The sequence below is a fragment of the Nannospalax galili genome, unplaced genomic scaffold (genome assembly GCF_000622305.1).
Source record: "Nannospalax galili isolate Female #2095 unplaced genomic scaffold, S.galili_v1.0 scaffold2, whole genome shotgun sequence".
Classification (NCBI taxonomy): domain Eukaryota; kingdom Metazoa; phylum Chordata; class Mammalia; order Rodentia; family Spalacidae; genus Nannospalax; species Nannospalax galili.
The window spans coordinates 1005098-1027272 of record NW_008348412.1 but is presented as its reverse complement, the minus strand read 5'-3'; positions in this window follow the sequence as shown (position 1 = coordinate 1027272).

Sequence of the window (22175 nt, the reverse complement as noted above, 5' to 3'; positions counted from 1 at the left end):
GTTATTTTGGTTTTTCATGTTATTTTTTCTCTGTGATTTTGACATGTGAATTTCTTTTGTAGTTTCTGACTCTTTTGTGATACTTGGTCCTTCAAGTTTAGTTCTGCTTCTTTTTTTGAACTTTATGTGTCTTTGTGGTTTACTTTTTGGGTATGAATATCTGGTTCATCTAAGCTTCTAGTTCTCTCTTTTGATTTTATATTGTCATGGCTGGATTGATTTTGTCTTCAGGAGTTCCGCGGTGGCCCAATTCCAATGTGGGTCAGAAGTTTTCAGACTTTCTCCTTAGGTCTGGAATCTTCTAAGAATGATTTTGACCCCAGGAACTTGGGTGTTGGACTGACCTGAGAACCTGCCCATGGCTGTGCCACATAGTGGTGCAAAGGCAGATGGGGTGGGAAGAAGCCCCAAGATTTCCCAGGGAGTGGATTGAGTAGCTGGGTTGTACTGGATGCAAAGGATCAAGGAGAGGAAAGGTAAGCCTCGGAGCCCCAGAAAGAGGCTGTCAGCCCCAGAAAGAGGCTGGCGGGTGTTGCAGGACCAGGCAAGTAGAGGGAGATGAGGGCAGGGCCAGGTCTAGAAGCAGTGTTCCTGGGGCGTAAGGAAGGCACTAAGTTGGTCTGTGTGAAAAAGATCAGGAAGCAGTATTGGTTCCCCAGGTGTCTGGGGACCCACTACTAGGAGTGGCATAGGGCCCAAACTAGGAGTAGAGAACATCAGGGGAGATGGAAGGGTGAATGAGGCTGGGGGAGTTAAGGTGCAGAGGGCTCCGCGATAGACTTAGCCCAAGAGAGGCCTGAGGGTAGGAGAGCAGGCTAGGAGAGTTAGCCGGTGGTGCAGGTCCAGGGAAACAGAGAGATGACAGGGCGGGGCCAGGTCAAGAAGCAGTGCTCCTGGGGCCCAAGGAAGGCACTAAGTTGGTCTGGGTGAAAAAGATCAGGAAGTAGTATTGGTTCCCCAGGTGTCTGGGACCCAAGACTAGGTGTGGCGCAGGGCCCAAACTAGGAGTAGAGAACATCGGAGGAAATGGAAGGGTGAATGAGGCTGGGAGAGTCAAGGCACAGAGGGATCCACGATAGACTTACCCCAAGAGAGGCCTGAGGGTAGGAGAGCAGGCTAGGAGAGTGAGCATACTTTCTTATAAGAACAAAGTTGAAATACTTGAATTACATGAGTGGGTTCTGAAATTTTTTTTATGGTTTGAAATATATTGTCTACTCAAAGGAGAGACCATGGAAACTGAGCATAGCCTAAAAATCACTGATGGCTCAGCGATTAAGAGCACTGGCTGCTCTTGCAGAGGACCCAGGTTCAGTTCCTAGCCCACACAAATTTAACAGCTGTCTGTAACACCAGTTCCAGTGAATGCAGCTCCCTCTTCTGAACTCAGTGGGCATTACACAAGGGTGGACTTTCACACTTGCAGGAAATACACTCATATACATAAAATTAGAATAATAAAATTTTTAAATTATTACATTTATTTTTGTAAAAAAAACTTATTTGGCCTTATCTTAATTTATAGATTCCTAAGTACCTACTGTTGGATGAAGTTTATTTCTCTATTAAATCAAACAATTCATTAATTAGGAAAAAATGAAATCAACCTTAAAATCATGAAAGCAAAAGTTCTCAATCTAATCTCTTCAACAGTAAAAATATCATCAAAATTTTAAGATACTCAGAAAAATATTTAAAATGAAGATAAAAATAGAGTTCTTTTTGACATTCCAGTTTTATGTAAATCAAACTGCTTTGAGGAGTTACCTGTGCTTGACATTGGAGTGACTTGGGAAATCAGGTATGATGATTATTTAGAATAAGAGGCAACCCAGTCTAGTTTTATTTCTTAAAGTGAAGCAGCTCAGTCCCAGATCAAGGCTCAGCTCAGATTTAGGTCTTAAAATGAAGCAACGCATATGAAGGCTCTGTTTAATCATTTCCTACCTGTGTGATTTAGAAAAACTACATATCTTTTGTTCTTTGCTTATTTTCATTTTTCTGCCTTTGTAAAAATTACATTTACTGAATTATTTTATGTATGGGCATGAATGTGTCTATGAATAGATGCATGACATATGCGTGCCATGACAACTTGCAGAGGTCAGAGGACAAATTGCAGGAATTGACTCTCTCCTTCCACAATATGTGTCCTGGGGTTTGAACCAAAGTCCTAAGGTTTGGTGGCAAATGCCTTCATCTGGTAAGATTATATATTTATATATATATGTAAAACCATCCTTTCTTTTTGTTATTGGAGACAAGATTTTGTTGTATTCTAGTCTAGGCTGGCCTTGAAGTTGTGATCCCTCTGCTTCATCAAGCATGAGGATTTACAGGCTTGCACTGGTATGTCTAGTTCATATCACGTTTTAAGATTCGAGATACTTATATAAAATGGGACTAGACTAGTCAGTACTAAACCATGATAGTTCAAATGCATGTGAGATTTGTAGAAAATGCCCTGACATATTAAATAAATACTGTTTTATCATTAGAATGGGGACTAAATCTGTCATTATGATAACTTAACATTTGGGATAATGAATAAAAGGACTCTATATAATTGAAATTGAGGATAATTTGAATCATGATTGTTAGCATCTCTTCAATTTGCAGTTATTAAAAATAGCAATTTTGGCTAGTGAGATGATGGTCACAGTTAAATACCTGGGACCCACATGGTAGAACAAGAAAACTGACTCCTGCTAATTGTTCCTTGACCCCCACATGTGCACTGTGTCACATACATGCTCACACACATAGTAAAAAAAATAATTCAAAATAATTCTAAGCCAGGTATGGTGGTCCACACCTTGAATCCCAGGATTCACAAGGCAGAGGCCAGCAGATGTTGGTGAGTAGAAATATTACAGAGACTTTCCTTACTTGAAAATTCTTTCTCAAATCTCTTCTAACTTGTAATTTCAAAATCCTAAACAAGTGCCCTTAGTTAGATAAAAGGGTAATATTCAAAACAACAAAAGTAAATGTCACTAAGCCTAATTCTGAAGTGAATTATTTATGCAATATCTTCTTAAAGGGAATAAAATAAATAAAACAGATGAAAATAAAAGAGACTCATTCCTGTTCTCTTGTGCATGTAGAGAAACAAAGTTCTCTTGGATGGGGCAAGTTTGAAGTTCAGTTGAATATTTGCTAGAAGCCATGGTCAGTGGTAAATGATGCTAGGGTTACATGTTGTCTTAATGGAGACATGAATGTCAGAATGTTGAGAGCATAGTTTTGATCTTCATTTAATTCACTTTAAAATTATAGAGGGGATTCCACACTGTGTGTTAGAGCTGCAGGAAATATAATTGGCCTTGAACTTGGGAAAAAGGTGAGTATTATTACAGCTATTCTGACATAAAAGAATTTGACTTCTTTTTTCCTGTTTTTATCAAAATGTGTTGAAACCTTTACTATGCTCACTTTCACATGACTTTATGTATCATACTAATTTTATTTACCTACTGAGTGGTTCATTTCCTTCCTGCAACACATAAGTGACCAGCAAGGGTTGCTTTCTGGAGCATAATGCCTGAGTAGTCATAGTTTCTCTAAAAAAGTATCAAAAATCTATCCCTTGTAATTATGATCACTGTTCATTATATTAATAATCTTTATGAGTAATGCCACGTTAAATATTGTAAAAATATATAAATTAAATATTTCTATCGCATACTTATTTATATAATTAACACCAAGTGAATTATTTCCAGTGACCATTTATCAAAATTGTACCATAGCCAACCTTTATATAGCGAATAGTATACTAAAAATATATGTTAAAATATAGTATCTAAATGTTGAATTTCAGATGGGCCTTTGTTAGAGGCCACGTCAGTGTTCAACATACTGAGCCTTTGACTAAGGCTACAAGTTGTCAAAATGGAGTCATGTATATCAGAATATTGAAATCAGTGCACAATACTGAGCACTAAATGCTTCCTGGCTTGTTTTTAATTCTAAAATATGTCTGAAAATAAAATTAGTTGCCCCAGTAAAACTATGTCCCAAAGAAGGCACATTTGTTTTCCATCTAATTTCCCAATTGTCAAACTCATAAAGTTGTTATTATCAATGATATTTATACAGGATGGAAACAAATATTTTACATATTTATTTTGAAGCATGTGCTTATATTTTATTTCCTGCCAGTGATTTTGGAGGAATAATTTGAAGTGAAACAAATTATAAATGCTTGAGAAAAACTAAATTGGTAAAGAGAGAGCGCATTATGCAGTTTTAAATTTGATTCATCAAGAAAAGGGTTGTGTGTGTGTGTGTGTGTGTGTGTGTGTGTGTGTGTGTAACATACATTACATTATGGAACCAATCAAACTGACATTTAATTTGATGATCCCTAGAGACTTCTTGTTCACTTGAAATGGAAGATTGACTTGGTTCTCAGCTTCAAGGCCAAATTGGTCTACAAGTTGAACTTCAGGTTGATTCTTTATATAATTTATGAAATCTGCACCAAGAATGATGCATACTTTGTGACACTTCTACATAAATAGTTTCAATGGTAATGTAATATATTATAATGGACAAAATGTTCTCTTATGCAACCAGGAAATCACTTTTCCTGGTGGTGGGTTTTAATAACATTGAATTTGTCATGGGCTGACACTTGTATTGTTATTTCCTCTAGATGATAAGCAAAAATGTGCTTATATTGTGTTTATCCACAATAGCCAGGATATTGAGAATAAGAAGAAGGTGGGGTGGTAAGAAGAAAACCACAAGATAGTTGGTTCACTAAACGTATCATATCCCTTCACTGAATCATTTTTCATAAAGATTCAGTTGTAAATATAAGGCCTTCAAATGCCAAAGTGAGTCCTACGATGACATTGTGTCCTTGACTGTGAAAGATATGTCAAAAGGTCATGGGAAGTGCCCAGGTAATCTTTGTAAAGCAGATTGAGTATCTCAGCAAAGGTCATGGAAAACTGTATTGCACCCTGACAGTAAGGAAAATTTGAGTGATATTTTCTTAGGTGGAATTTTTCATATAGATGACCTGATCAATTCTCAGTGTTGCTTACCTAATAAAATGTGTTTTAAATCAATTAAAAAACAGTGCACTATTAACTTTTAATAGACATTTGTATGCAAATTCTTCAATAACATTTACTGCATTGTACAAGGCCAACCATCACATATGTCCACACCTATTTTTCCAAACCTTGTGATCCTAAACAGAAACTATTTATTAAGTAAAACTCCCTCCTTCTCTACTCAGTTCCATTTCCCCGACATTTTTGAAATAAGAAAATTAAGCATAGGAAAGGTTTTAACAAAATTCAAATATATTAAATTATTAAGTGGCTCTTTTGTCAGACTTTCATTAATATAATGATAAAGTCTGACTAAAAGTGAGATAGATAAAAATTGTCAAGTGGGGCTGATGAGTTGGCTCAGTAGTTAAAGATGTATGCCACCAAACTGACAATCTGAGCTCGATCTCTGGGACCCCCATGATAGAGACAACTGATTCCCACAAGGTGTCCTCTGATGTGCACACATGTTCCATGGCATGTACATGCACACAAACACACATTCTCTCTCTCTTTCTCTCTGTCTCTCAGTCTCTGTGTCTGTCACTGTCTTGATCTCTCTCTCTCTCTCTCTCTGGTATTTTAAAAATTAAAGTAGTCCATTTTCTATATGGGAAATCAGAGAAATTCTTGTGTTTTAGACAATGAGAGAGGTTTTGCATTTTTAAAAGTTTGTAGTTTGTATTAGAGTGCAGCCTGAGGGGTATTCCCTCTAGATGTGAAAAGAAACTAAAATTATTATTGTGGAGTCACTGTTTTTCCAAAGAGGCCTTTTGTTGGTGAACTGCATAAACTTTCCAGTTAGTTGAAAGATGAAATGTGCAATATTCTCAAAATCATAAGAGAATAAATTCTATTCTGATTCTTGTGGGGCAGTGGAGGAGGTCCAGGATTCTGTGGATTAGGTGGAAACACCTGTAAAATGTTTAGTTTTTAATGGAAGTCTAAGTACAGAGAGAAGATGTTTGTTTTGTATTGTTGATATAATAAACCATTAATAATTCAGCAGTGTAAAATAACAACCATTTATTACCTCACAGTTCTGCTGAGTAGAAATCTGAGTAGGCTTAACATGTTCTTTAATTTGTGTTTCATAAGAGGTTCAAAACCAAGACTATAGTCTTATCTAGAGTGTTTGGGGGCAAATCTGCTTCTATGTACATTTAGGTTGGAGAAAATTACGGGTTTTTTGTGATTGAACCACTGAGTTTCCCAGTTCTTTGTTGAATATCAACTAGAGAATATTATGAGATTCTAGATACTGCATACATTTCTTAGGCTTCATTGTATTTTCAAATTTCAAACATCAAAATGCTGTACCAAATTCTTTCCTTGCTTCAAGTTTCTTAGAATATATTTCATGACCTCCTGTACTGTCACTACCTGAAGCAACTTCATCCATTTTTAAAGACCCATGTGATTAGATAAGGACCAACTAGGCAACCTTCATTTTTAAAGTCAACTTTGCCATTTAACACAACACAGTAATTAGGGTGTTATCTCAGGAGTTCACAATATGCAAGAAATATTGCTTGGAATCTTAAGGCTAAGTTAATTTCTTGAAGTTGCTATAGCTGGATAACTATAATCAACAAAATTACACTATGATTCTTAGCTCTCAGACTTACTCTGGTAAAGGGAATTCTATTCCATCCTGGTCTAGGAGTTGTTCCAGTCATGGCAGAGTTACTCACTCCCCACCATCTCAGCTGTCAGCCAAGTCTGGGTCTCCAAGATCCTTCCCCTCCTCAGGTTTTGGTTTGGAACTCTTTCCCTAAGACTCCCTAGTGCCCAGATATCTGTGCTCTTAGATTTCCTCAGGTCAAGGGGATCCTATCCAATCCTTGATCTGCATGCCCCTCCAGCCTTGACAGGGTGAATCATTCTCTGAGAGCTCATTTCTAAGCCAAGTCTGGGTCTTCAGGATTTTTTTCCCACTCCAAACTTGTGGTATTGAAACCTGTCCTTGAGACCTCCCTGTGCCCAATCATCTGAGCACGGTATATCAGTTATGAAAATTCACACCACAACCTTTCAGTCAACCTTTAAACCTAGTAGCCCCATTCCCACCCTGCTGTTCCAGGTTCTGTGCAATCAAGTCTGAAAAAATCAATGCAAAAGTTGCACCTACCTTTAGCTGAAATGAGGATGCTACTTTTATCCCAATTGTAGATCAACATGATGTAGCTCCAAAATGGAACATCAAACACTTCTCAGCTTGGCAATGAACTGACAAATTGGGGAAACAACAAAGAAGATAGAAACATTCAAGGACAAGATCACTTACCCATACCAAGAATCACCACCACACCAGTCCAGATGACCAGGTCTCAAGGAAAAAAGACACAGGCAACATAAATAACCAAGATGACATGGCTATGTCAGAAACAAACAAACCCATGGGACTAGAGAGATGGCTCAGTGGTTAAGAGCAAGGACTATTCTTGGAGAGGTCCCTGGTTTGATTCCCAGCACCCAGAGGGCATCTAAAAACCATCTCTAACTCCAGTTCCAGCAGTTCCGATGCCCTCTTCTGACTTCTATGGGCATTGCACAACATGGATGCACCTACCTATGTGCACTCACACACACAAAAAATAGAAATAATAAGATATTTAAAAAAGAAAGACACTTCCTGAGAGTGGCAGCCAAGGGGATGCATAAGATAACGATTTCAAATAAGTAATTATAAATATATTTAAGGAAATCAAATAGGATATGCATAAAAATAGTAAATGAATAAGTGTGAAAACACAGTTGAATGAATTAACTAAAACAATTCAAAATATGAAATTACAATTCAGTAAATAGAATCTCTGAAGAAAAGTCAATCTGATATAAGACTTAAAAATTCAGCAATTCAAACAAAAACTTAGAGGAATGAAGGAAAAAGAAAGTGGAGGAAATGGAACAGAGAATATCAAATCTTGGAGACAGGCTTGGGGGAATAAACCACTCAATTGGAAAAAAAACTGCCAACACTAAAAGTAACCAGGGAAAAAAATATGAAAGACCTCTGTGACACTGTAAAGAGGCCAAACATATGAATATTAGCTGCAGAAAAAAGAGGAGAAACCCAGGTCGAGGGTGCCGAAAAAATTTTTAATAAAATCATAGAAGAAAATCTCCCAAACCTAGGGAAAGAGTCACCCATAAAGGTAAACAAGGCAAGCAGAACACCAAGCAGACAAGACAAGAAAGGGCACTCTCAATGTTATTTAAGAGTCAAAACACTAAATATACAGAAAGAGACAAATGTATTGAAAGCTTTAAGAGAGGATGTTCAAGCCACATGTAAAGACAGGGACATCAGAAAAACAGAGGATTATTCAATGCAGACTATGAAGCCAGAAGGAGGTAATAATTAGGGTTTGGAGAGACGGTTCAACGATTAAGAACACTGATTGCTCTTGCAGAAAACCCAGGTTCAGCAGCCAGCACCCACCTGTTAGCTGGCTAACAACTATTCGTAACTCCAGTTCCAGGGTATCCCATGCCCTCTTCTGACTCCCATGGTCACTGCACCATATGGTTGCACTTACATACATGCAGGAAATATACTCATACACATAAAAATAATAAATACAATATGAAAAAGAATGAAATTAAAAATTATTTGAATTGAATGAAAAAGAAAAAAATATCATAATCTTTGGGACCCAATTAAAGCAGTCTGAAAAGGAACATTTATATCATCTATAAAAAGTAGACAGGGGTCTGGAGAGATGGCCCAGCAGTTAAGAACACTGGTTGTTCTTGCAGAAGACCTTGGTTCAAATCCCAGCACCCACATGGGAGCTAAAAGCTGTCAGTAACTCCAGTCCCAGGGGATTCGACAGCCCCTTCTGACCTCCACAGGCATTGCATGACATGGGTGCACTTACCTACACGCAGGCGATACACATACACATATATGCAGGCATAAACATAAAATAAAAATAATAAATAAAAATTAGAAAGTAGACAGGAAAAGATAAATAAAATCAAGGCTGAAATTGATGAAATAAAAGCAAAGAAACTATACAAAGAATTAATGAGCCAACAGGTTGTTTCATTCTAAAAATTAGCAAGATTGACAAACTTTTAGCAAAGTTAACAAAAATAAGAGAGAAAGGAACCAAATAAAAATATCTCAGAGCTAGAGGTGCTCAAGTCTCCTTATTTCTGAGCTCCGTTCTGGACTGGAAAATAAATTCATCTTCTGAGATGAAAGAATACTTCCCCAGCAGCATCAGACTGACCTACACAGCGCTGGCACCACCAGGCCCTGAGTTCTAGAATGGAGTCTACAATCCTAGCTTTCCAGAAATGGTGCTCTCTGCAATGAAAGTCCGTCTTTTCCATGTTCTTGGGCACAAAATATGCCTCCCCCATTTGTAGAGCGGCAATTGGTCTTGCCTGTCATACTAAGCCACTGGCCTCCATTTCCAAAATCCCATCCACTTATACAATTCCATCCTAGTGATGGCTTTATAAACATAAAGGAAATGAAAGCAACTCAACCTCTTTTCCGGGTGAAAACACATGCACGGAGAAAGACTTCCCATCAAAAGCTGCCGGCCGGACCTCATATGGTAATGCCGCTACTCTTGCTCCTGCTACTAAACTTGAAAACATTCCCAGGGGAGTTGATGGGACTTGGTCTTTAGCTCAGCTGATGCAGATCCAAGGAACGAGACCTCTTAGTCACAGTCTGTTTAATGGTGCCTCAGAAATAGAAGTGAGAGTGCACGGGGCACTGCATTCCCTCGCCTAGAATATGAAGGTACTGTATAACCCTTTAAATGGTGTCTATGACATAGACGAGCCTAGAGCTAGGCTTCTGAGGGAGCAGCATAATGAAGTTCTAGGAGCCAAAGATATCATGAATGAAATCAAGTGCTGGTGAAGAGAACAGCTTGGGTAAAGAAAGGGATGGATATAGGTCTGTTCCCCACTTCCTGCCACCACCACAGAAAGTGATACCTGAGATTCAGTTCGTTAAAGCCAGAATAATGTGAGGCCAGAGTGTGATATGAACCAGTTTCTGCCACTGAGGCAGCTGTCATCTAGCATGGCCTGGGAAGACCAAAGGCTGCTGTTCCAGCTCAGAAAAACCTCAGTGAGCCAGGCTTTCCAGGGAGTCACTGCTTCTGGGCCACCCAGCAGGCCCAGGGTAGTAAAATTGATAAAGCACTCCAATTTGATTCCAGGGTGACGGAGAAGCAACACCCAACAGGACATGTGCATTCTTGTTCTGATTTGGAGCCTAAAGTAGACAGGGAACCTGAAGACATTGCCACCTCTCTGAAAGAAAAGGTGATCTATATGAGGAAGAGAAATGCTAGGTTGGACACCTTGTGTCCTGAGAATTTAGAAGATTGTAAAGTAGAAGTGGATGCTAAAGATTATGATGTGTATGAAATAGGCGGTTTTCATAAAATAAGTCAACAAGGCCATCTGATTCTTCACAAAGGCAAGCTTTACCTAGAAGTTCACAAGGTGATAAGCTGCAAGTCTCCCTAACACTCTGTCACACAAGGGCACACCCCTGTGGCTTCCAAAGCGGAATGGAAGAAGGAATCAGAAACCACCTGTGGAGGGACCTAGAAGAGATGTGCCATCTCTCTGCAGGAGGGCTCATAGCCCAAAGTTGATACAGTAGTTCGATGTGATATGAGCTGTGATGGTGGAGGTCCTGAGCTGTATGAATAGGTTGATATTGAGGTGCAGGATGAATATGATCACCAGGGTAATGAAGGCTCTGAAAAGTCACTCACATGCTGAGTGACACCTACAAGGAAGAGTTTACTAAAGCATTTGTCATGACCAGAACATATTTTGAAGAAAGAAAACTCCAGTATGCAACAAGCAAGTTAAGAAAGATGTAGCACAGGAAGGCACAATGACGCATCCTGCAGTACCAGCTACTTGGAATGCTGAGATGAAAGGATCACTTGAGTCAAGGGTTTGAGACCAGCGTGAGCAACAGACTCACATCTTGGAAAAGAACAAATAGACTTCATCTTCTAAGAGAAATGAAATAGTTTTCAAAAATTAACACTGAAGTGCTACTAAATAACAAAGATTCAGTAGTGATTTATGATTTTGCAAAGGATTCCAAAAGCTTAATAAAATAACGAAGTGGTTTGAAAAAAAAACCCCTCAGATCTGAAAATAGAAACATTTCAAAAGACCTGCCGAAATTCAGAAAACTATTATAAGGACATACTTTAAAAATCTAAATTCCACTAACCTAGAAAATAGATATGTAGTCAACCAAAAGTAAATAAAATGACATAAAATTTAAACAGGCTCATTACAACTAATTAGAGTTTTTTAAAATTTTCCAAGTAAATAGAGCTCAGGACCAAAAGGATACAGTACAGATTTCTAGCAAATCTTCATAGAAGAACTAATACCAACATTCATCAAAATTATTCTAGAAAATGAAGGAACACACCCAAATTCCTTCTATGAATCTGGTATTACACTGTTGCCAAAATCAGACAAATATGCAACAGCAACAACAAGAAAAAAGAACAATCTCTCTGATGAATTTTTACATGATTGATGTAAAAATTCTCAATAAAATACTTGAAAACAGAATGCAAGAACACATCATAATGATTATCCACAATGATCATGGAAGGGATGCAAGAGTGATTCAAGGTATATAAATCAGTAAATGTAATCTACCACATAAATAGACTCAAGAAGAGAAACCACATGATCATTTCTTTAAATTCAGAAAAGGCCTTTAATAAAAGCCTTTCATCATAAAAGTCTTAAAGAACCTTTGGCACACAGAAGACATGTCTCAACATAATAAAGGCAACATACCACAAGTTCATAGCCAACATCATACTAAATGTAGGAAAAATGAAAGCATTCCCATTAAAATCAGGAGCAAATCACGGCTGGCCATACTCTCCACTCCTGCTCAATGTAGTACTTGGAGTCTTAGCTAGAGCAATGACACAAATGAAGGAGATAAAGGAAAAGAAAGGATAATGATGATAAATGAAGGATATAAAGGAAAAGTAGTAAAAGTGTATTTGTATATAATATGATTCTATACATAAAAGATCCTAGAGGGTCTACCACAACTAGTGTTCCTATACAACAAGAGCAAACATATTGAGAAAGAAACCTTGGAAAAGTTCCCATTCACTATAGCCTCACAATCCATAAAATATCTTAGAATAAATATCAAAAAGGACGTGAAGAACCTTTATAATAAAAGTTTTAAGTCCCTGAAGAAATAAATTGAAGAATATAACAGAAGATGGAAAAACCATCCATGTTCATGGATCAATAAGAATAATATTGTGAAAACGACGATTCTACCAAAAAATTACAAATTCAATGCAATACTCATCAAAATCCAAACACAAGAACTCATAGAAATTGAAAAAGTTATCTCAAATTTCATATAGAAACACAAAAGTTCCAGGATGGCTAAAACAATCCTGAACAATAAAAGAACTGCTAAAGGCATTACCATCCCTGAATTCAAAAAGAGTTTGATACTGGCATAAAAACAGATAAATTGTTTAATGGAATAGAACTGAAGACCCAGATTTAGAGCCACACATTTTTAGTCATCTGATTTTTGACAGAGAATTAAAAAATACATACTGAGAAAAAAGAAAGCACGTACAACAAATGGTGCTGGTCAAATTGAGTAAGAGCATATAAAAAAATGAAACTTTATCCCTCTCTCTCATCATGCATGAAACTCAATGCCAAATGTATCCAGGACCTCAACATCAGAGCAGATACCTTGAATCAGATAGAGGAGAAAGTAGGGAATACATTGTAATTCACAGGCATATAAATGAAATTTTTGAACAGGACTCCCATAGCACAAGCATTAGGGCCAAAAATTGACATCAAAACACCATCATTTAAGTGAAGAAGCAACCTACAGAATGGGGGAAAAAACTCTACCACAGCTATACTTCTGACAGAGTATCTAAAATATACAAAGAGCAAAACCCAGGATAGAACTGGTGAACTGGACAGGAGGCCCCAGCTTTAGCTGACAAATAATTTGTAGCTGCTCACTGGTTGGTGAGGAGAAGTTGGTCTTCTTTAAGGGAGTGACACTAGATAGGCTGATCAGGCTCCAGTAGATAAAGTCACACAAAGGGATATGTAGGGACACAAACTTGACTTGATAGTCCTTAACATGTTAGATATGAATGTTTCAATTTGAAAACTGAGAGACATCAAGAAACTAATTAACAGTCATAGATAGGGATGGGAAACTTCCTATGAAGGCTGGTATAATGCAGTGTTATGAAAGGTAAAAGGACAACATTAGAATAGGAGCAGTTAAATGGGCTTGGGGAGAATGACAGGGAATATGAGGGAATATGGGGAGGGATAAGTAACACTAAAGACCTTAGAAAAATCCATATGGAAACCTACTGCTACAGAAGCTTCTTGATATATATGCATATGTATTATAAAAAGAGGTTAAAACGAGTTATCCTATAACAGAGAGACATTGCTCCTTCTAGACATCATAAGCTAATTAAAAAAAAAAATCAATGCCAGGAATGGGCTCCCTCTCTAGAAACTGTTGACCAGGTGTTTTGTAGAGCCTCAAAAAGTACTGCCCATCAACCCTGTTCTTGGTTACCCACAAGAATTGGATAATAAGTCTGTATTGCCGAATACATGAGCTGTAGAACAAACAAGGAGAAATCAAGTCAGTACTGGCTAGTATTCACAGTGTTGGAATGTTCTATATGTTCTATGTATTCTAACAGATGGAAAAAAAATAGTCATCAACCATATCAAGCTTTGAATCCTTTGAACTGTACTAAAAACTGTCCTGGCAAGATGTGCCCCCAGTGTAATAGTGGCAGGAATATCAAAGAAGTAACCAACTACTCTTTACTGGTATTTAAGGACTGGTTCATAGGTTGGATCTGATATCTGACACTGATATCAGGCTAGGAACCTGAGCCTAAGCAGGTCATAAGAAATAGGGGAGAACATTATACCTGTTTTCTACTTAATAATTATAATTTTAAACTGATTCCTAATGACTTACTGTTATTAACATTGATTGATGCACCTCTCTGCCCACACCAGGAAAGTTTCCTTATGCAGCAGTTGGTAGTTAACACAGAACCCCACAACTGGTCAATACTTAGAGAACAAGACTCTATAGAGTGTTTATCCCTGTATAGGATACCTATGCCAAAATTCTGCCTCCAAAGGCAGAAAGAGTGGGCAGAAGATTGTAAGAACCAGAGGTGTTGCATGATAAGGAACAGTGCTTTCCAGATAGCTGGTCAGTTACTCATATAAACTCATAGTAATTTTAACAGCATGCACAAGTCACATGTAAACACAAAGTAGACAAAATTCCAGTGTAGATGTGAGAAAATAGGTAAGAAACCCCTACAAAACCTAAGAAAATTTTGGCAACCAAAGCTTGCTTGGAAGGAAAGAGACAATCTCTTTCAAGAAGGGACTTCTGCTATATTATCCAGTCTGCAGTGTATGGACCCACTGGTGGTAGAATAGACAGGGACACAGATTACAGTCTATAGGCCTTATTGTATATAAAAAAGAGTATATTAAATAGGGCAGAGGGAAATTAGGGGAGGTGCAGATAGGGAAGTGCTTCTAAATACCATCAAATTATGAGAAAAATTTGCACTATGAAGATGTCAAAACAGCCACACTACTTAAGGCTGCAGAAAAAAAGAATAGAATATGTTCCTGGCCTTTTTCAGTTTACCAAGGCTAGTGTAAGTTGGTAGAATTCTGGTATTCTTTTTTAAATTTTATTTTATCTTTATTTTTTTATGTGTATGAGTGTATTGCCTGCATTTTCATAAGTGCACCCATTTCATGCAATGACCATGGATGTCAGAAGAAGGTGTCCGATCACCTGGAACTGGAGTTACATGTGGTTGTTAGTCACCATGTGGGTGCTGGGAATCAAAGCCGGGTCCTCTGTAAGAGCAGTCAGTGCTCTCAACTGCTGAGCCATCTCTCTAGTCCCAAATTCTGATATTCTACCCTGTTCATGCACAGATAGAAGTGAATATGGGATATAAAAATGGCATAAAATTATGCTTGCTTTGATAGTTCAGGAGTTCCTGGTATGGGAACACATGCCTTTACTTCCAACACCGAGAAGGCAAGGGCAGAGGAATGCAGATATCTGTGAAAGTGTGATCAGCCTGGTCTACATTGTTGCTTCCAGGCCATCTGAGGCTACAGCGAGAACAGGTCTCAAAATTATTAATTAATTAATTAATAAAATAACAATTACTTCACAGAAATGTTACTGGGGTGTAACTAAACAGGATATGTGGATTTTGGTGAATAAGTATGATTCCAACCACCAGTTTAGCAATGTATGTCAGTAGGATTATATAGACTGGCCAAAAGTGAGGCGGGCTTTACCATCTCCTGTACTGTATTTACAAGAAGTGAGGACAGATCAAGAAAGAATGTGACTAAAATACAAGCTGTACTTGAGTCAGTGATTACCAATTTGTCAAGATAAGTGCCACTGCAGCAAATATGGAAGTCCACAACACATAGAAATGAATAAGGGGTAATCTTCAGAACTAAAGCACTGTAGTATCCATAGACAGGACATTAAACAGTGCTAAAAACTGTGTAGCTGGATATGGCATATTCAGTGCTTAACTGGATATGATATATGAACATGGTGAGGAGGCGCTGCTGACACCATAAGAGGAAGTTGTTGGGGAGGACCAGGCAAACCCAATCTATACAGCTGTTTAATGAACATGACGTGAACAGTTCAAATAGAAAGATCTGCTCACCAGGAGTACACACTATTCTTGGCCAGAGGATAAACAAATAACACAGAACACATCAATCTTATTATTATAATGCTGTCACATGAACTGGTATGACCAAGGCAAAAATGAGGAAGCCTGGAATAATAATACGAAGATATAAGTATGCATTACAAGGCCTGAGGAGGTAGGACCTGCACAACCAATGCAGTGGAGAAAGAACTGTGACTAAATAATATTGGAGAAAAGTAGACTGTTGCTGTCATGATGTAAATTAAGATAGGCAATGGCAACACAAAGGGAAGGATCAATCCTATTTGACCTAATCTATACATCAGTCTGAGAGAGGATAATTTCAAGGGACATACAAGGAGCTCTCGACATAAGTAGAATCGTTGGAATAGATATGAATATGGATAAATAGAAGGATGAGTGTCCCATCCTAACAATATGAAAACCAGATGTGAATGGGATAATTATTAAGAGTACTACAATTTGTCAGAATGACTGAGAAGATACCTATCCGTGCATTGCTCTGCCTGATTCAGCATTCATGTGTTTGAAATATGGAGGATGACTTTGTTACAGGTAATATAAATCCACTCTTAAGTCTCTAAGAAGTTTAGTGTTGTTCTACAGTGTCCCTGGAGAATCACAAAGTAATATAAAGAAGCATAAAGAAGGTTCTGCCTTCCATACTTTCTTTTTTTCCATATGCTTCTTTATATTACAGTTTGTGATTTTAAAGAACTGGGAACTGGAGAGATGGCTCAGCAGTCAAGAACAATGGCTGCTTTTGTAGAGGACCCGGGTTCAGTTCCCAGCACCCACATGGAGGCTAACAACTGACTGTAACTCCAGTTCCAGTGAACCTGATGCCCTTTTCTGACCTTGGCTGGCATTTCCTGACACGGTTGCACTTACATGCTTGCAGGCAGTACATTCATAGACATAAAACAAAAGTAATAAAATATTGAAAATACAATTAAATATACTGTATTTAAGCAAGCCTAAAAGAAGGAATGTTAGAAATCTCGTGAGTTTAATGTCAAGTAATCTAGGGAGAATCTATTAGGGAGGCCAAGGATGTCAGAGTATATCACACCTATGGCTGGATTTAACAGGAATAGCATGAATAAAGCAGAGGCCAGCATTGAGGGATTCACTATGGTACATATGAGTGACATGCGTGAGTATAAATTGCTGTTAGTCTAAGTGACTATTAATCAAAGTGATAGTATGATAAATAATACTTAAACACGAATCATTAACATTCATAGAAGTGCTGGACACTTGTTTATTTTGAGTAAAGTAATGGAAAATACATTGAAAAATAAAATGTAGAATTCTAGTTACAGAATCTCAACTATTTGAATTCAGATTGCCATTCATGTTACATTTGCACATTTGATACTTATTTAAAGCAGAACAATACTCCAAGGAATCTTCATTTTCACAGTCAGGAAACCAAACTCTAGATTTGAATCAATACCATATTTGATTCTAAAAGAAATACAAGATTTTATTTTTTTAACAGTCTTATGAATAAGCATAATACTGAGACACATTTAGCATACATTTAACGTATTTGTGTTCTTTTAAATTCTCTTGTCTTAAATTGTCTCCACATTGGATATCTTTTCTACTGATGAGATACACAATTATTATAATGACTCAATTAAGTTGTACCTGTGCACTATGAAGATTTTCTAAAGGTCTACCACACAGGACTTTCCTGTGGTTAGTAATGTTTTACTATACACTACAGTTTTGAGAGGATACATCTCACATTACATATTCTTCACACAGTAAAAAATATGCTTTCAAAATTCTAAATAATAACTATAATACCCACTCGTATTCATACACCTATTTAAACTTAGAATAAAAACAAATTCAAGTCTGAACAGATGATTCAGTGGATTAGAACACTGGCTCCTCTTGCAGAGAACCCAGGTTTGAATCCTAGCACCAACAATCCTCCGTCACTCCAGTTCCAGGGGAGTTGATGCCCTCTTCTGACCACCGAGGATACTGCATGACACCAGGGCACTTACATACAAACAGGTAGGTATAACTCATACACATAAAATAAAAATAAATAAATCAAAAACATTAAAAAAGCAAATCCAGGAAGAAAAAAATAACATGCCTGTATTACATTTGACATTGTTCAATCAGACGATATATTTGCTTTCATTGAAAATTGTAAACTAACATTTTTCATCAAATACATAAAGTATATAAATATAAATTGAAATAGTTATTTAGAATAGTTCTCTGAGTGAATGTTTATTTATTCATTCATTTATTTTTAATTTTTTAATTATTTTTATTTTATGTGTATGACTGTATTATTGCCTGCAAGTGTGTGAGTGCGCATATGTCATGCAATGATGTGGAGGTCAAATGGGGGCTTCAGCTTCCCCTGGAACTGGAGTCAAGGACGATTTGTAGTTGCCATGTGGGTGCTGGGACTCAAATCTGGGTCCTCTGCAAGAGCAGTCAGTGCTCTTAACCACTGAGCTATCTCTCCAGCCCCTAACATAACGTTTCAAACTACTACACTACACAATTCAGAGAAATAGTTCAAAACCACATCATAAAACAAAGTCTCACCACATAATCAAGCAATTGCATTTTCATATATACACATAACTGAAAGCATGTTCTCAAAACATTTATGAAGAAAGATTCATGTCATAACTTTTATTATATAATAAAAAAGCAGAAATAGGTGGGTGCAGTGGGGTATGCCTTTAATCCCATCACTCAGAGGGTAGAGGCAGGAAGATCTCTCTGAGACAGAGGCCAGCCAGGTCTACATAGCAAGTTCCAGGTCAGCTGCAGCTACACAGAGGTCCAATATCAAAAACAAAAACAAGAAAAAAAAAGGAAAAAAAAAGCAGAAATAGCATATACATACTTCAACTGATGGATAAATAAAATGTGAAGCATGCATATAATTGGTTATTTTGTAACCATAAAATGAAGTATTGACATTGTCTATGACATGGAACAATTATGAAATCATGTTAACTGAAGGAAGCCAGAAAGAAAACCCATACTTTATCTGACTCCATTTATATAAAGTGTCTGGGATAGTCAAACTCATGGAGATAAAAATAGATTAATTTCTTCCAAGGTTTAGTGAGTGTTTTAACTGATCAAAAGCAGGTGTAAGGTATCTTTTGTTGCAATAAAAATATTCTAGTATATGATAACAAAGTTAGTTTCACAACACTGTGAATGGGCACCCAAGTATGTGCATAAAAATTTAAAATACTGAGTTATGTAGTATGTGAATCTTAGCTCAATAGAAAAAATTTTAAAATTGAAATGAACTTCAGAAACATGGTTGTCAAAAATGGAGAATACCTGATCAGATGTAAAGAAATGAAAAATGAAACAATTACCCTAAATTACAAGTCAAGAAAACAAAAATGGTAAAACAGCACAGGGATTATGCTCAAAGTACACTATACACTTTTAGAAATATAATGAAATTCCTTGTTTTAGAAAATATATGCTTAAACATAATGAATTTATAAGAATCTACTGGTGTATTTACTATACATAGAAGACCCAAAATAGACTTGGTGGCACAATTCTGTCCTTGAACATATTAAGTCATTGTCGAAGTGAATCAATTGGGCATATACATACTCATCCTGCAAAATGGAAAAATAATGAAAAACTAAACTGATGATACATGAGCATATATGAATCTCTCTTAAAATATTTATTGTGTAAATATGTGCCCGATTTTGAATAAATTGGCACATAAGATAATCAGTTAAAAACAGAATCAAAGAATGGAAATATGAATACTAATTTGGAACTCTGAGATGGCTTTGTAAAAGGAGGCAGAACTGGTCTGATTAGTATGTTAGTAGAGGACAATTAAGCCTCTATTGGAGGTTTCATGCATGTCTAACTGAACTAGGACTTACATAAGGTGTAATAGAGCTTTTAGACTGTTTAAAACTAATTTCTGATTCAAACCAGAGATTGTATCCTACAGACAGAAGTTTTCCTTTGATGAAAAATTTTGCTAGATGATGAAAATTATTTTCTGAGTTTGAGATTATTTTCATCTATCTATAAGTTCTAACAACAAGAAAATCTTCAGACTTGGATGTGATATCTATATAATGTACCTTCAAGCTTGCATGGCATATAAAAATATGGTTTTCCTCTAAGCAATGAGCATAATGACCTTGATTCTTGATCTCTTACAGGAAAATTAAGCCATATCTTGACTCAAGCCACTCCAGACTGAAGTAATGTGTGAGGAAAGAATGAGCCACAAGTGAATGGTTTCCAAGTCTTCAAAGAACAGGACGTTTCTGATCCTTGTGCAAGTTAGCTATTCAAGTTTCTATGTTATCTTCATTTTCCTATTAAAGCTGTTCTTCAATGTTAAAATAATTTGAATTTCTTGAATGTGAAAATGAAGTCTTAAGTTAGCTCTCCCTCAAAAAGAGGAAATAGTCATTAATTTATGTAGTTCTTATCATGGGCATTTCTAAACTGAAGAAGACTCAGAGCCCGATGGACACTGATGATGTCACAAAGATTATGTTGTCACAAAGGTTTTTGCTGATCAATTAGGAACAAATGTGAACATATGAATATTATAAAAGCTGGTATTTTGAGAGACCCACAACATAAGAGAGGGACAGCTGATTCAAACCCATCACACAAGGAATTTGGCAGGGTAAAGTTGAAGACAGAAAATATTCTACTCCATAAGGGTTGAGCTGCAACATCCAGTTAGCTCCATAAACCCCATACCAGTGAGGGAAATACTTCCAATCTCTTGGATTCTTTGGCACCTGTGTTTTCACCTGTGTACTCAAGACTCTGACATCCTACATCCCGGACTTGGCTGGCAAAAAGGCCTACACCAACTGCAACAAAGTACATCCCCAGAGCAGATGTGCTGGCATGCAGAATAATCAACAACGTCATCAACTTTTTAGAGAGTATACAAAATTTCGAGTTTATGAGATGCTAGAATCTCATGAGAACTGATGATGTCTCCGTGTTAGAGGCCTCTTCCTTTAGCCACAAACAACCCCAATATCCCGTGATCTGGGGGAGCTAATCAATCGTGCGAAAGCATGTAAATCCATGCCAGTGATTCTGACTCCTTTCAGCTCATCATTTTGAGATAAAGATGGCCATGAGACACCCATGATGTATAATGTAGGGAAAGAAGTTGTAGTCAAGATGAACCATTGGACCTTGCTTTCCAAGGAGAAGTTTCTAATCGGGATGGTGTGACCAGTGGTCCTGGTAGGAATGGGTAGCTTAGGGAGAAGGTAGAGACTGCATTCTGGTAGACTGTGAGCATGGAAGTACATGGGAAGCAAGGAATAGAGGCGGGTGGGAAATGACATGGATTATGATGAGGAGGCTTCATTCATGGGAGGGAAAGGGTCAAGCGAGCATGTGATGACAGTGTGAGAGTGGGATAGACCATGAAGTAGATAGCAGCACACTGCCAGAATGTACATAATAGGTGCAGGGAATTCACATAAGATAAGCAGTGGCTTCTGCACTTGTAGGTGGGGGGATATGAAACTTTCTATTTTTGATTTTCAAAATATAGGCCTGCCTGTACCCATAAACTGTTGCTTCTTACACTAAGTGGTACAGGATAGTTGATAAACAGCTGCATCTGTCTCCTTCACTGTCCCCACATGCTCAGGCTGCTTCCCCAAGGTGTAGCTGACCCTGGTGCACAGGTGACTACTGGACACTGGGATACTGGCTATGGCAACCACATTTTACTATCCCTTGCGAGGAGACAAAAAATTGTCGTGCAGATAATGGAAGCAGTAGGAGATGGGCACATCACGGAGGCCACATTCTGGACTCATCTCTCTTGCTTCTCCCAGCTGAATCCCACTCTCTGCCTTCGAGGAAGCAGACAGACCAGGCATGGCCTTTACTCAACAAGATTATCCTTGGAATGAAGGAAACAAAGTCATAGCTATGCTCATTGCTCTTCTGAAGATGTTTTTACAAAAATGTAAGACACTTTTCTTGTCACATAAGGTCCATTGAAACTTTTGTGTATGTGTATACAGGAATGTCTTTGGCAAGACATTCACTACATTTGCAGCTCCTTATGTAATCAAGAAACATTTCTTTTTGGGGGGTGGGGGGAGTGGATTGAGACAGGTTCTCCAGATAGCCAGAGCTGACCTGGAACTTGTTATGTAGACCAGGCTGGCATGTTTCTCACAGAGACCACACTGCCTATGCCTCCTGCATGCTGGGATTCACACTTGTCTTGTGAAACACTTCTCAGAGA